Source organism: Schistocerca americana, unplaced genomic scaffold (assembly GCF_021461395.2).
Source record: "Schistocerca americana isolate TAMUIC-IGC-003095 unplaced genomic scaffold, iqSchAmer2.1 HiC_scaffold_245, whole genome shotgun sequence".
In the NCBI taxonomy this organism is placed as follows: Eukaryota; Metazoa; Arthropoda; class Insecta; order Orthoptera; family Acrididae; genus Schistocerca; species Schistocerca americana.
The window spans coordinates 159,007-170,999 of record NW_025725956.1 but is presented as its reverse complement, the minus strand read 5'-3'; positions in this window follow the sequence as shown (position 1 = coordinate 170,999).

The window sequence follows — 11,993 nt, the reverse complement described above, 5'->3', positions numbered from 1 at the left end:
CACGTTTGAACGCTTTTTTAACCTACGTTTGACGCTTCTTAACCTAGCACTGACCCCTTAACCTAACCTAACGTGTAACCTAACCTAACCTAACCTAACCTAACCTAACCTAACCTCTGACGCCTGACGTGTTTGAATGCTTAACCTAAGTTTGACGCTTAACCTAACCCAAGTCCCCTTAACCTAACCCACGTCCACCTAACCTAACCTAACGTAGACGTGTAAACGTAATGTGTAACGCGTAACGTGTAAGGTCGGCTGTCGTGTGTGCTTGACGGCAGATTGGGTTGGTCTGTAGATTCGGATTGCGGTTTGCCTCGGTCGAGGGGTTGTGGGTCGGAAGCGGCGAGGGGCGGCGGCGCCTGTTGCGCAGGCGGCGTCCGTTTGCGGCGGGCAATTGTTGAGAAACGGCTGTGAATGTTGGCGGGCGAGAGGAGGAGGACGGCGCGCGATGTGGCCCGACGGCTGCGGGCCGATCGGGAAACGGCGGGAGGGCGACGGAAGGCGATGGGGCGGCGGAGGCGCGTTTGCACGGCCGTCATCGCCGCACGCCTCGGCTTGTGTGGCTGTGGCGCCAGCCGCGCTGGCCGGGCTGCCGCGGCGACGGTGTGGGAGTTTTGCCGAAGGTTTGGCCATTGTGGCGGGTCGTCGGCTGGGGCTGTGGGGGCGGCATTTGGGCGGGGGCGGCGATTCTCGGCGGGCCGACCCAGGCTGTAGCGCGCGGTAGCTGCAGTTTGGCCGTGGTTTGCGGCGCTGCCGTGGCGACTGGTTGGCGACTGTGGTGTGGCTGTGTGTAGCCCCATCCTCGGTGGTTTGAAAGGCGCGGGCGGTTGTGGCGCAGGTTTGGGGCTGCTCCGCACAGGCTGTCGGACGTTGGGCGGTAGCAAGCGCGGGAGGCGCGGCGCGGCGGCGCGCAGAGTGGCGGCCGCTCTCTCGGCCGTCCGCGCCCGCCCGCGACACTGGCTGGGCCTTGTGATTCTCTGCTCTGCTGCTGTGCTGTGCTTGCGTGCCTGCCGTCCCGCTCGCTCTCGCTGTGTGTTACGCGCGTCGTCGAAATGGCAGATCAGGCGGCTACGAACGAGACTGCTGCGGCACCCGCCGCCACCGGCACTACGAAGAAGGCCAAGTCTGCGTCGTCTGCGAAGAAGCCGCGCGCCAAGCCTGCGCACCCGCGCACCTCTGAGATGGTGACGGCCGCCATCAAGAGTCTGAAGGAGCGCGGCGGGTCGTCGCTGCAGGCGATCAAGAAGTACATAGCCGCGCACTACAAGCTGGACGCGGAGAAGCTGGCGCCGTTTATCAAGAAGTACCTCAAGTCGGCCGTCGTGGCGGGCGAGCTGGTGCAGACGAAGGGGAAGGGCGCGTCCGGCTCGTTCAAGCTTGCCGGCGCCGGCGGCGGGGGGGCGGCCGAGGGCGGCAAGGCTCGTGCTGGCGGTGCCAAGAAGAAGCGCGCCGCTCCGGCCAGCAAGGAGAAGAAGGGCGCCCGTGCGGCCGGCGCAAAGAAGGCTGGTGGCGTGAAGGCGGCGACCGGTCGGAAGGCGGGCGCCGCCAAGAAGGCGTCTGCGGCGTCGGCCGCTCCCGCGGGTGCGAAGAAGGCGGCTGCGGCCAAGCCGGCCAAGGCCAAGTCGCCGTCGAAGGCGAAGAAGGCCGCCAAGGTTCCGACGAAGAAGCCGAAGGCGCCGCGCCCGAAGAAGGCGACGACGCCGTCTAAGGCGAAGGCTTCGCCCAAGAAGAAGAAGTAGAGTAGAGGAGAAAGAGATGGGAAAGGAAGGGTTTGGCGCTTGACTCCGTCGTCCCCACCCCCCGTCGTCGTCTAGTGGCGCGCAAGAGACGCGCGGCCCAAAACGGCCCTTCTCAGGGCCATCAAAGCACGTCGGGGAAGGTTTTGATTGTCGTGTTGCGTTTGGTGTGGGTGTCTGTCTGTATGCCCGTGGGGATGCTGTTTGCGTGCCGTGGTGGTTGGATTGCGGGGGTCGGTGGCGGGTGTGGGCGGCGGTAGCGGTAAGCGGTGTTGTTGTTGTCGTGGTTGATTGTCGCCGTGTTTGTGGCGGCGGCCGACGGTTGGTTTTCTGTCACGTTGTTTTGTTTGAATACGTTGGTTGGCTTGCCTGCGTTCGTTCTTCTCGGATGTCTGTCTTGTCTAGTCGTGTCTGGTCTTTGTTTTGTTCCTTTGTGTGTGTTATGTTTTGCAACGGGGGGCACGTTGAGATGTGGAAGGAGTCGGCGGGGATTTCGGTGGCGTGTAGAGCGAGCGAGCGCGCCTGCCTGGCCGTTGGCCGTCGGAGTGGAGTGCGGGTTTTTTTGTTTTCGAAACGAAAGCGGCGGGCGGGCGGCCGGCCAGCCAGCCACCCGTGCGGTGTGACGTCGGCCGTTGGGTATTGTGCGCTTTGAGCGCCGGGGAGGGATGATGTGTGATTGTTGCGCGCTGCTAGCAGGCAGGCAGAGTGAGCGGGTGTGGCGGACGGACGGGAAGTGGTGGTTTTTGTTTTTGGGTTGCGGGGCGAGAGGCAGGCGACCGACAAAGTTTGCTCGCGACGGAGAGATGTTAGTGGCCCTGAAAAGGGCCGTTTTTGTTTGTGCGGTGCGGTGCCGCGGCGCGGTTTAGGCGCGCTCGCCGCGGATGCGGCGCGCGAGCTGGATGTCCTTGGGCATGATGGTGACGCGCTTGGCGTGGATTGCGCACAGGTTGGTGTCTTCGAAGAGGCCGACGAGGTAGGCCTCGCTGGCCTCCTGCAGGGCCATGACTGCGGAGCTCTGGAAGCGCAGGTCGGTCTTGAAGTCCTGGGCGATCTCGCGCACTAGGCGCTGGAATGGCAGCTTGCGGATGAGCAGCTCTGTGCTCTTCTGGTAGCGCCTGATTTCTCGCAGGGCGACGGTGCCCGGCCTGTAGCGGTGGGGCTTCTTGACGCCTCCGGTGGCGGGCGCGCTCTTCCTCGCCGCCTTGGTGGCGAGCTGTTTGCGCGGCGCCTTTCCGCCGGTGGACTTGCGGGCCGTTTGCTTTGTGCGGGCCATGGCGGTAGCGGTAGCGGTAGCGGAGCGGCGTGCGTGGAGGTTAGGTGCGGCGCGGCGTCCGGTGCTGCCTTGACAACGGGCCCGCGCGCCTCCGTGCTGCGCTTATATGCCCTCGGTTGCGCGTGGTGGGGGGAGGGCGGGCCAGAGTCTATATAGGGGGGCGGCGGGCGCGCTGGGCGCAGACTAGAGGTGGGCCAAACGGTTATTCTGGAGTAACCGTTATCACAGTTCCAGTTATTCTTTGATAACCGTTATCGTTAACGGTTATTAATAACTGCCAAGTTATTTTTCGCTAGCGAATACCGATAACTCCGACAGTTAAATAACGACATAGTTGGAATCCATCAGTTTAGTTATCAGTAGAACTGCGAGTAGTGGGAAATAGCAGGAATGTCGTATGAATCGTGTCATAACCTCAGCTTATTAACTCCGGGTACATTTTAGTTGATGTTAGAACGATTATTAGTGTTTCAGATTATATGTTTGTAGGTTATCGGTCGCTATTAGAAATATTATCTTCGCAGCTGCGACAGAAAGTACGCGGAACTTCGCCAAAGCACTGTTTAAGTAAAATGTTAACAACGTGCGTTTTTAAGTATGAAGTAATATGTAAACTGAGTACTGTAGGTTAAATTCGAAGCTTAATTTCTTGTGCTGCTCACATAATAGAATAAAGTGTACAGCCTTGTAATACAACAAAAAATATACGTAATGTGACAGATTCGTTTACTCCTGTGCAGTAAAAGCTAGTCCTATTGGGGAAAGTGTGAGTACGCTAATCCAAGTTTTATGTCACATTTGCAAACTGCTCGATTTCTCCAGCGACAGCATGTTTATAACATATGAAGACATGCAGATCGAAAAGGTTGACAGTGTTACATTTCTGGGACTACAACTCGATAATAAATTCAGTTGGGAAGGGCATACCATATTTTTTCATTCTATTATTTCATAAGGGAACATATTCTGTGGTAACTCATCAAACGTAGCAAAAGTTTTTCGCATGTAAAAGCGTGTAATAAAAATCGTTTGTGGTATCAATTCAAGAACATCATGTAGGAACCTGTTCAAGGAACTTTGTATTCTAACCACTGCTTCCTAGTATATTTATTCCTTAATGAAATTTGTTACAAGTATTTCCAACCAATAGCTCAATACATAATATCAGTACTAGAAATGGGAACAGCAATCTACATAAAGACCTAAAATTACTTACCTTGGTCCAAAAGGGGTCCAATATTCAGGAACATGCATTTTCAATAAGCTGCCAGCAAGTCAGCAACCATTAAAAACTTGGTTTCAGATAAGGCACGGTTTACAGTGTGTTTGAATGACTATTTGATACATAAGTGTCTGATTCCACCCATCATCAATATGCCGGAAATGTCTATTTTAAGTGTGTCTATGACGTCACTACATACACATGGCAACAAACACGAAGATACATATAAATAATACAATAACATTTCCCACCAAAAATACAATCAAACCAATGGGACAACTGCGGGAAGTTGGGGGTTTTAGGGTGAGGACAAGCTAGTAAAAAAAACACACCATGATCCCAAAACACAAAATGAAGAACAAAAAGAAAAAAAATACAGCATTCTGCTACACCAACAAAAATCTGCAGGAATCGGACACTTCCCTTGAACAATATAGGTCAACTATAGGTGACCATACCAAAACACCAATACCCACAACTAAAAGTACGAAAATTGGAATCAGACATTTCCCTTGACCTACATAGGTCAAACTCAGATGACGATACTAAAACATCAACACACACAATTATGAAAATGGGAATCGGTCATTATCCGGTGACCTATATAGGTCCACCACAGCTACTGATGCCAAAAAACCAACACCTACAACTGCGAAAAATAAAACCACAATCCCAAAAGTCCACAAATCAATCACCCCTACATAAATTAAATCACATTCAATACTTCATAAATACACAAAACATCACAGCTAGAAAAAAAAAAAAAAATTAATTACCACCAGCAAATTCCGGCACTGCAACCTAGATCGACAGCCCCCCCCCCCCCCCCCCCACACACACACACACACACACACACACACACACACACACACACACACACACACACACACACAAAAAACCGTGCCGTAATGACATTCACACTTCACAACACCTTTACGTCGAAGCAGACGGGTGGAATCAGACGCTTCCAGTGACCCCTCCTTCTGCTTTGTAGATGAATATCGTAACAGAGACTGATAGACCAGCTTAGGTAAAAATTCTGCTATATTTCAGTTTTGACAGCACTTGGTTGCAACAGTCAAGATCGGGTATTCTGTGTACGACAAATTTATTAAAAGTACGTAACTGTGTTTTATTCTGTCAGTGTACCAATTCTGTAAATATTAGCAGTTACTGTGATATATTCACGTATTTTGACAATCTCCTGACAAATGATGAGGATAATAATTATTATATTCCACTGTATTATGTTATACTTTCTGACATGTTATTTGTCATTCGTGATGGCCAGCGGCTATTTCCGTAGCAGTACGAAAATATTTGTTCGCTCCAGTTACTATCCTCTCTGGAAATATCACCTGGAACTACGACCTTTAACTGGAGTCACCGAGTCAGGAACGTCTAGACACACAGTTATTCCGTTACCAGCTTCCAGGTTATCTGTGGTGGTAGCCCGATAACTACCAGAGAACTAGAACTACGAGCCAATAACGATAACTGCCAGAGGAGAATACCGGCTCTGACAGTTATTTCCATAGTCGCTCGAATTCCTTAGTAACTTTCCTTGTACTACCCGTCCAAGCTAAATTAACACGTAAGGCGGTGGCTTAAGGGAAGGACCGTACTTGTTAATGCCTGTACTGCAGCTCCTATCAGCCACGGCTCGGACATTAACTTTATTTAATTGTTTATGCTAAAAGTAACGAAGGCCCACGAAATAGTACACAGTTCTTATCAACAGATGGCGCGCAGTCTCACAGTTATTCCCATGATCTATAGAACGCCTCCAAATGCGCAGTACGATATTCGGTCAACAGATGGCGCGAGGCACTGTTGACACTAAACAGTTATTGAAATAACTGCCAGAATCAGAGGAACGGTTATCGCAGTAACCGTTACTTCTCAGTAACCGGTTATTTCTATCAGTTACGTTATTTTTTGCCACCTCTAGCGCAGACCGTAGCCGACTCGCCAGCCGCTGCAGCTGCTGTTTGTGCACGTTTTGCTTTGCCCGAGGAAGGAAGGATGACAGGCCGCGGCAAGGGAGGAAAGGGGCTCGGCAAGGGTGGCGCCAAGCGGCACCGCAAGGTGTTGCGCGACAACATCCAGGGCATCACGAAGCCCGCCATCCGCCGCCTGGCTCGCAGGGGCGGCGTGAAGCGCATCTCTGGTCTGATCTACGAGGAGACCCGCGGGGTGCTGAAGGTGTTCCTGGAGAACGTGATCCGCGACGCGGTGACGTACACTGAGCACGCCAAGCGCAAGACTGTGACGGCCATGGACGTGGTGTACGCCCTGAAGAGGCAGGGGCGCACCCTGTACGGTTTCGGCGGTTAGGCTGCGTCGCAGCGGGCGCTGGCCTTCCCGCGGCCGTGCTTGTGGGTGGGAGAGACTAGAAAACGGCCCTTTTCAGGGCCACCACACTGTTCGGAAGTTGAAAAGTGCGAAAGAGTCTGTGTTGTTGCTGCGTGTGTGCGCTGTGTTGTTTGTTTGTTTGTTTCTTTCTTTCTTTCTTTCCGTTTGAGCGACGTGATGTGACTGGGAGGGGAGAAGGAAAGGAAACGTGTCATGTGGCTGGCTGTGTGTGGAGCTGCTTCGTTTGTGTGTTTGTTATTGTGTGTCTTTGTATCGATCGCGACGGAGATGGCGGGCTGTGTGTTGTTGTGCGAGAGGCGGTGATTATTTGCTTGCGTGGTTTGGCTCTGTGTGTTTGTTTGCGGCGGCGTTGGGGTTTCCGAGGCAAGGCGTGTGGGCATAGGCGGCCGGATCAGCTGTTTCGTTCGTGTCGACGGCCGTTGCGCGCGGGAGTGGAGGGCGGTGTGTCGACACGCCTCCCTTTAACAATGGTCATTATTGCTGCCGTTGTCGGTTTGGAAGGCGACTGCGACCGTGCAAAATGTGTGTGTGTGTGTGTGTGTGTGTTGGGCCACACGGGCTGTGTGGACGACAAGATGGCGGACGTGCGCCGGCGGCGGCTGTGCTGTGACAGTGCAAAGTTAAAACAAAACAAGGTGCGGCGAGGACGACTGAAATTTTGCTTTGGACGTAGGTTTGTGTGGTGGCCCTGAAAAGGGCCGATTGTTGTGGGCCGAGCCGGCAAAGCGCGTTGCGTGCAGGGGAGCACGCGGCGCTGCGATTGCCTGGCCTCCTTTAGGCCTTCTTCTCGGTCTTCTTTGGCAGCAGGACGGCCTGGATGTTGGGCAGGACACCACCCTGTGCGATGGTGACGCCCGACAGGAGCTTGTTGAGCTCCTCGTCGTTGCGGATGGCAAGCTGCAGGTGGCGCGGGATGATGCGCGTCTTCTTGTTGTCGCGGGCCGCGTTTCCGGCCAGCTCGAGCACCTCAGCCGCGAGGTACTCCATGACGGCGGCGAGGTAGACGGGCGCCCCGGCGCCGACGCGCTCTGCGTAGTTTCCCTTGCGCAGGAGGCGGTGGATTCTGCCGACCGGGAACTGGAGCCCAGCCCTGCTTGAGCGGGACTTTGACTTGCCCTTGACTTTGCCTCCCTTTCCGCGTCCGGACATGGCGATGGGCTAGCGACGGTGCACACGAAACGGAAACGAAAACGACCGGTGCGAGCGGCAGCGAGTCGAGCAGCGGAGTGCGTGCCGGCGCGCGCGGCCTCCTTTCATCTGGACTGGGTGTGGAACATCCCAGGCTATCGTGAATGTAGGGTTTACCGAGAGGCATTTCCTACCAAGGCTGCAGGGTGTGGTTGGCGGTGGTCAGCGCGTATGATAACTGGAAATCGCTGAGAGGAAGAAGTGGTGGTGAGTCTTCTGGGCTGACCTGATTATTCGATCAGGGCAACGGGCCGCCTGTAGTGGTCGTGATGGTCATTATGTCGTCCTAACCTCCGGACGAGGGGATTGTCTGAAGTGCGGGTGGCATTATAAAACCGGCGCGCTGCGTCTTGAAATCTCTCCCGGACGAGGGGTTCCTCAGCCGCCTGATGGAGGGGGCGATGAGGGAAATCACGCGGAACATGGTAAACTCGGCGTAAGAGCTTGTTTTGTAGTTGCTGGAGCCTCTGAATGTGGGAGGGGGCAGCATTGCCCCAGACTTCACAGGCATAGTCCATGACCGGACGAATGCACGTACGATAGATATGCAGTCCGTTGGCGACAGGGAGCGAGGAAGTTTCGTTGAGCATGGGGTACAATGCCCCAGCCCTCTGAGATGTCTTCCGGTGTACAGCGGTGACGTGAGCCTTCCATGTCAGGGTGCGATCGAGAATGACCCCGAGGTAGGTGGCAGTCGTGGTCCAGGTGATGGCCTGATTACAAAGCACCAGTGGTGGCACTTCAGGTGGGAGACGGCGAGTGAGGAGCATCGCCTGAGATTTGGTGGCGTTGAAGCCGATCCGCCAGTCGGCGGCCCAGCGCTCGAGGTCCTGCAGAGCAGCTTGCAGACGTCGGAGGACGGCGTCGATGTTGCGATGGCGCGAGAAGAGGGCCGTGTCATCAGCATAGATGGCACGACCAACCCTCGGGGAAATCGGCAGGTCAGAGGTGTAGACAGCATACAATATCGGGCCCAGAACGCTCCCTTGGGGCACTCCAGCAAGGACTGGGCGAACAGAGGAAGACGTGCTGCCAACTCGGACGACAAAAGTACGGCCCTCAAGGTAGTTGCCGAGTAGGCGGACGAAGCACGAAGGGATGCCGAGATGGAACAACTTGAAGAGCAGGCCGTGGTGCCAGACGGTGTCAAAGGCCTTGGACACATCGAGCAGGACAAGGCCGCAAAACTCCCGATTGTTGAACGCCAGTGTCGCCTCCTCGACGACGCGGAGCAACTGTTGAGTGGTGGAGTGGTGCTGGCGGAAGCCAAACTGTTCCCGAGGAATGATATTGTCCTGGTGGAGCAGCCGGCCGAACCTAGAGAGGAGGATTCTCTCGAAAACTTTACTCAACGTCGGGAGGAGACTGATGGGGCGATAATGCTCTGGTACTGTCCTGTTTTTGCCCGGCTTCGGGACCGCCACAACGACAGCCTTCTTCCAAGCGTCTGGGTACTGCAGCTGGTGAAAGATGGCGTTGAAGAGAGCGACCACATACAGGATGGCAATCCTGGGCAGCATGCGGAGGACTCTCCCGTCAACGTTGTCGTGCCCCGGGGCCTTCGTCTGGGGAAGTCGGCGAAGATGGTCAGTGACCTCCCTTTCCGATGTTGGGACAATGGTGGCGTCACCGTGATCACCGTGGAGGAAGGCAGCAAGTCTGGTCTCCACTGTGCGGACGTTCTCGTTGTCGACCGGCACCGCAAGGGGCCGGAAGTTGGCCTCAAAAGTCGACGCCAGGGCCTCGGCTTTAGCGGCGGGCGTGTAAGCAGGTCCATCGGTAGTTGTGAGCGGCGGCATGTGTGGGCGGTGCCGTGTGAGGGAACGGACCAACTCCCACGTGTCGGCCCCAGGATCAACTGAGGCAAGCTTCTCCTCCCACCGGCGGATACGGTGAGCAGCAAGGGCAGCCTTGATGACGCGGCGGAGATGATTGATGCGCCGCTTCAGCACGGGCTGGCGTGTTTCATGCCAAACTCTGTTCAGACGGTTTCGTTCTCGGATAAGGTCCCGTATGTCGGCAGGGAGTGCTGGAGCTGCCACTGAAGAAACCCGTGGAGGCGTAGTGGAGTCAGCAACAGCCGTGGTGAGAGCCGCAGTCAGCGTGTGAAGAGCGGCATTGACATCCGTGTCCAGTGGAGGTGGCTCATCCGGGAGGCGTTGCAGAACAAGCTGCCGGAAGCGCGGCCAGTCGGTCTTCCGGGTGTCGAGCTTCGCCGCTGGTGGAAGCGGAGTGACATGTAGTCGAAAGAGCACCGGCAAGTGGTCGGAGCTCAAGGCGTGGAGAACGTCGGGGGTGACGAACCAGTCGACACCCTTGACGAGACAAATATCCAAAACGTCGGGAGCAGAGCCGTTCGAAGGGTAGTGCGTCGGCTCAGCAGGTCCATACACAGAAGCTCGTGCCCTCTCTGCAGCATGATAGAGCCGCCTCCCACTGACGTTCAGCGTCCGAGAATTCCAGAGCTGGTGCTTGGCATTCAGGTCGCCAGCGAGGAAGAGCTTGACCCCAGCACGAAGGAGAGTGTCAGCATCATGGACGGTGAGGTGGCCTCGTGGCGGCCGGTACACCGAGAGAAAGATGACCGTTCCAAGGGACGTCTCCACTGCGACGGCCGTAGCTTCACAGGAGTCCAACCTCGGCAGAGGGACACGATAGTGCCGGAGTGTCCGCTTGACATAGATGGCTGTCCCACCGCCAGCCGTCAGCCTGTCGTCGCGATAGCAGACGTAATTCGGGGCGTTCGCTCGAAGTCCAGGTTTGAGGTGCGTCTCGGTAAGGAGACACACATCCACGCTGTAATCCTGGAGGAACTGCCGGAATTCGAGAAGCGCAGGGAAGAGGCCATTCGCGTTCCACGTTACAGCCGTGAAGGTCTGGTGGCGCCTAAGGTTGTGAGCCATGGCCAGCGGATGCGATCGCCGTGGCAGCGGGGAAACTTCGGAGGGCTGCATGGACTGCAGCAGTGATGGCGGTCGGCAGCTGGGCCAGAGCGGCAGAGACAGCCACGAGGGTGGCCTGGACTTCTTGCAAGACCGCGATGAAATCAGCAGCTGCAGCAGGTGGAGCAGGCCCATCTTCAGAGCGTCGCAGAGGCTGGACAGCAGGGGCAGAAGGAGGCGTCGTCCGGCCCTGGAGGACGTCGGCGTAACCAAGGTCCGCCCGAGCAGCAAGCAGGCGCCGCTGGGCGGGTTGTCGCGGAGGAGTAGCAGGTGGAGCAGGTGGTGGCGCAGCTCGGCGCCGCTGCTGTTGGCCATCGGAGCGGGACGTCTGCCGCAAGGGAGGTAGTCCACGCTGGCGGCGGCTGGCTGCCTTGTGGACAGCGCAACCGCGGTAGCTCGCAGGATGAGCCCGCTTGCACAGGGCACAGGTGGCTGGTTCGTCCCGGGACCGGGTACACTGCTGGCTGAGGTGACCCTCGCCACACTTGACACATCGTGGCCTCATGCGACAGAGGCGGGAAGTGTGGCCCGGCTCCTGACAATTGTAGCATTGGACGAGGCCCTTCCGTGCGCGTAACTTCTCGACTGTCACCGAGAGGTCATAAAACCTGGTGACTTGGTAGATTTGCCTGTTATCAGGCGTATCAGGCAACACGATCTCCATCAAAGGGATGGGGCGCTGGGTACCAGGCATCTTCATCCGGGTGACTGCAGTGGGCGCGAAACCCATAGTGATGAGGCCGTCCTTAAAGGCGTCCGCCTTCATCTTCAGCGGTATGCCTCGCATGGCAACCTTGAGAACTTTGGGTCGTACAGTGGGGAAGGTGTAGTTTGGGATCCCACGTGCACCAACCATGTCCATGACAGCCACGTAATCTTCAGTAGTGGCGACTGTCAGCTTCAGGCGGTCTTCGCCGCAGTGTTTGGCGGTAAAAGCGTTCTTGAGGTTGGCCTGGAGCCAGTCCCGAAGCGTCAGATAATCGTCAGGGTAGTCGATAACAATCGGCGGCAGCTTAGGGCCGGAGCGAGGTGTAGCATCGTCGGCGGCCGCCGGTGGAGGCTCGTCAGGATCTTCAGAGTCGGCGCCATCCTGTAGGGCGTCGTACGGATTGGCAGTAGGCACAGGGACAACGGCCGGGCGCCGTCTTGGAGCCGCCCTCTTCTTAGGTGGCGGTTTCTTGAATCCAGCGTCACTCGTACCAGAAGTGTGTGGGTCGTCACTGGCGGACGTGACAGCCGAGCGCTTGCGCTGA